This window comes from Pseudonaja textilis, chromosome Z, assembly GCF_049901715.1.
Source record: "Pseudonaja textilis isolate UNSWEBS1 chromosome Z, rPseTex1.2, whole genome shotgun sequence".
Classification (NCBI taxonomy): Eukaryota; Metazoa; Chordata; class Lepidosauria; order Squamata; family Elapidae; genus Pseudonaja; species Pseudonaja textilis.
Genome location: NC_142008.1, coordinates 72,657,416 through 72,662,051, shown reverse-complemented (window position 1 = coordinate 72,662,051; position 4,636 = coordinate 72,657,416). Strand labels below are relative to the sequence as shown.

Below are 4,636 nucleotides of genomic sequence, written 5' to 3'. Positions count from 1 at the left end.
TGTGTTTTATGCTTTCTTTAAGTGACAATTTGATGTACAGCCAACATTTTATTGCCAAACAATACTCTCAAATCATTGAATACTAGTATGCCTTTTTAAAAACTGTGATAATCTGTTAAATTCCAGAATAAGTTGCTGGCAAGTTAGTATTATTAATATACATATTATTTACATTCATAGTATATATTTGCAACATTAAATTGTAAAAAAAGATAAGATATATTTGACTACATAAAAGAATTGCAGAAAAATTATTTAATTTCTGATATAAAGCACAATGTAAATGATACAGTACAATGTATTTAGTACTGTGGTTTTGTACTGGCTTCACAGTACATACTAGCCTTTTCCTAATGTCTTCCAGATGTGTTCCAATCATTCTTTCCCAGAAGTGAAAGGAACTTCTGCTGGCTGATAATTTTGTGAGTTGAAATTCAACACATTTAAAGCATGAGAAGATTTATCTAGACTCTATGTATTCATCACTCTATTGTTGGATTTCATGAAGTGCCTTCATATATCTCACCAAATTTATACAATCCATTTGAGTAACCTTGCTTGTTTTCTGGTCTCCAAAATGTTTTCCATGCATTTCCTTGTTTTAAAAAATGGACATTTATGAATATTACCCAAACAGTCCTTGTGTATAGGAATCCTAAAATATTGGTCACTTCAATAGTGCACATGATATGTGTAAGCAAAGACTTCTGACTATTCTTTATTTTCAAACTAATACAGCAACCCGCGTGCATCTGTGTTCAAGAAATATGTGGCATTCAAAATGGGAAACTTGGTCTAGATTGCTAGTTAAAAAGCAGTGAACCAAAACATGATTTCTGATTATATAGTATATTCTCAAATAATAATAGGTATTAAAATCAATTCCTTTTTTTTATCACAATACTGCAATTAGACTATGAAGAAATTAACTCAAGAAAGTATTAAGTTTAAGAGCCTGACTACAAATTAATATTTAACTGCTGTGAATAAAATAAGGTAGCTACTCAATCTTGTGTAAATACAGCACAATTATGAAATGTAGGTTACAGAGTCAGCAAGCTCTCTTGATCTCATACAAAGCATTAAAATAGGGATATCAAGCTTGCAGCCCATGATCAGATGCATCACATGCTGGCCCTACCCCACCCAGTTTAGCAGAGGTGGAAAAAGTCCTGATATGTCACATAATGCCACCATGACAATGAGAGTTTGACTCCCCTGCATTAGAAAGAAATCCAAATGATAATATCCATCTGACTTGTATATAAATTCAGATAACAATATTAAAAGATACCTGAAAATTGTTTCATACAGTCTCTACACATATAGTCAGGGGTGGGATTCTACCATTCACACCTATTCACTAGATCTGATCGTTAACTTTCTAAGCAATTTGGAGAACTGCTTGTTAGAAGAAATCTTTTGTTTTTTTCCACTTTACTGGCCTAATCCTATAAGGAAGGCATTCCTTACATTCTGGTGTTGTTGCTTACAAAAACTGCCTCTCTATTAACCCTTATTACATTCTTGGCAGGACTAAACTTCCTGTCTCTGGAGCTTCTCTGGAGGTTTTCTTTTCTCCTTTGCTGGTACTTTGCTTGTGTTGGGTCTGAAATTGACATATGTGTAGCCATTTCACTTGAAAACCTGATAAGAAAGCTTGACTTTCTTAAAGGGGAGGGGTTGTTTAAGGTTTTTACACTGCTGTTGGGAGGAAATACTCCCCTGTTGGTTAGCACTTTGAAGAAATAATTGAATAATGAATCAGGGCTGCTGAAAAGAAGCTTTTAATGACAAGGAACCAAGATGAGTGACATTCAGCAAGGCTTCTTGGCTAGCAAAAAGATTGACATTCAAACATGAGTTTACAAATCCTTTCTGAGTTTTGGTCTAAAACTGGTTTTTGGTGAAGTTTAATTCTGTGCTTAGTGACGTTTAATCATATGTTTATTGATGGGATAATTTTCCCTATTCAACTTTGTTCGGAAGGAAAAAGGTTAATCTCTGTTCCTAAAAAGAAACTGGATTGAGAAATCTGGCTAGTTCCTATGTCTCCTTTTTCTGGTAATTGGTTTAGCAAACAACAGCTACTGTTGTGATTTAATTATTTATATTGTGTTTGAATTTTTTCATGCCTCATGGTTTTTCTTTAATTTGGAGAGGGGGTCTTCCTTCACTGCTTTAGTGGTATCTGGCACTGTCCTTTTGGGGTGTACTTCCAAGAGGCCGGATGCAAGCTTGGTACTGATTTTTTTTAACTTCCTTTCTGGGGGACATGTGACCTTTCCTTAAATCTGGATGATTTCCTTAAGATATCTTGTGAGGTGAGTGAGACCAGCTGGTATCTTTAAGTGGTGCAAATGGATCTAAGGATTGCTTCTCCTGGGTGTGCTCTTTCTGGAGAGCTTAAATGACCTCTCTGCTAAAGAGTTTCACTTTATGAGCAAGATAGTTGCTGATAGTTATCATTGCATTTTAACTATTTTAATTCCTCAAGGTGCTCTGGCACCCTGCCTGATTTGTAACTCTGGCTTGCAGATATTTTTAATCTTATGATTGGCATTTAGGGCAGCTTTTTGCAAGCAAAGAAGCTTTCTATATTTTTGTACAGGTAATCCTTGACTTACAACAGTTCACTTAGTGACCATTCAAAATTACAATGGCACAATGGTACAGCATGGTTCCGGGTTATCACATTTCTATACAGATGGAATTTCTTATGCATTTTCATCTTATATATTCAACTTCATATCTTATTACTCTTTTTCCAACTTCTCACTATTTCTCCCTTTACTTCATTTAATTTTCTTTTATGATTATCTCATTTTCTTCTTATTTAATTGTATTTCTTTTACCTAAATTTCTATATCTTTTTATTCATTATACTTATACTTTCATCTGTCTCATTTACAATTTCATTATGTTCTCTTTGAACATTCTTAAAAAGCAATATTCCCTCTATGATTGCCAATCAGAGTGCAACACCTTTAAGTCTTATTGTTATTATCATATGAAATTTCATTAAACATTAAATTTGAGCATCTAAAATTATAACATTCATATTTCTAATATCTATTTTATATCATGTAAATCTCATCATTCAGACTCTGCTTGGTACTTCCCCTTAAAAATGTAAAAAGAAAAATTCTAAAACCACAGCAAAAACAATTTATATATATATATATATATATATATATATATGGATCTTTGGTTGTTCGGGTTTTCTCCCGCGTAAGATTCAAGTATCTAGGCAACGTTTCGATGAAGTCTCATTCATCATCTTCAGGCTTCTGTCTTCGGCTCTTGCTTCTCAGAGTGATGTGAGATTGCAGCTGCTTCTTCCTTTTAACTGCTAGTGGGGGTGGGACTTGATTGGGTGGGGGCTTGGCTATGTTCTGATTGGGTGGGGGTGTGTTCTCATTGGTAGGGGGTTTGGCTGTGTTCTGATTGGTTGGGGGTTGGCCGTGTTCTGATTGGTTGGAGGCGTGTTCTGTTCAGGTGGGGGCTGGTTGTGCTCAGGTTAGTCTTAGTTGCTGGGGGATTTGAGTTGGTGAGCTGTGATCTTGCTGTTTGGCTTCGAGTTCGTGGTCGTGCTGCATCTTCATAGTGGGTGTCGGTTTGCTTCATGTATGGCTCGGAGAGCTTTGTTCTCTTCTGCTGGTGTCGCCATGATGTCACTTCTGGTTTCAGATGCTTTTTGTTAAAATGATGTTGTTATCACTTTTGTTGAATGATGTTGTAAAGACAGTATTTTTCCTTTGTCTTCTCACATTTTCTTATGTGCAGATTCTACATGTTGTCTGATACCCAAATAATTCTTCCAGCATATGAACTTTGAATCTACTATTGCTGTTGAAGGCCCTGAAGATGACAGTAGTATGCCAGAGTATGGAAAATAAAATCAGAGTGAACTATTAGGTGAGACAAAATAACACGGAACTTGACAAAATGCTGGAATTGAATTGCTCTGAAGCTGCTTGATTTGCAAAGCTGTTTTTTTTTCAGAAGTCACAACCACCAATCATTGCCACTCTGGCTTCCAAGCCCTAGCACAACTGAAGAACTTTTGCTCCAAATCAGAGCACCAACTCATCATGATATCCTAAATCTTCCCCCAATTCCAGAAGACCTGCTGAACTGTATTCAACGATTATGACATTATTATAGTTTGTCACATAGTTACTCTGATGTTGACTTGATTTTGAATTTAGTTCCACTTACTGAAGGACCTGGGATAGACAGATGTTGTTATATGATGTGCTAAAAGTGTCATCACAGAATATAAGTATTCCAAGTAAAGCTGACTTTTGCAGTTGATGGTGGTGATTTTTGTCAATGCCAATGATATTCAAGTGGTGCTTGAGTTATTTTGATTGCATCTCAAAATAACAGTTAGTTAGGCAGCTACTACCTAACTGACCTGACAGTCATTCTTCTATTTGCAATCTGTATTGTTATTTTTTTGCCATTTTATTTCTCTTCTCTTCTGTTGCCTCGAATGTATTGTGTTGTCATGTCTGTTACCCAGACTTCTTTTTTTTACTTATTGACAATTGTTGAGTCTGGAGTGTTATATGACAAGTTGATTATCTAATTATAAAGTCTTAGAACACTTTAGTTTCTTTGTTTTCTTGTC

At 35.4% G+C, this 4,636-nt stretch overlaps 1 long non-coding RNA gene across 1 annotated transcript; it reads left to right on the top strand.

The window, feature by feature from the left end:
- Positions 1-360: 360 nt before the first annotated feature.
- LOC148124086 (uncharacterized) lies at positions 361-4,169 on the top strand. The gene is made up of 3 exons (XR_015740269.1): positions 361-422; positions 3,787-3,918; positions 4,006-4,169. It is a non-coding gene; the product is annotated as an uncharacterized LOC148124086 (long non-coding RNA).
- Positions 4,170-4,636: the final 467 nt, after the last annotated feature.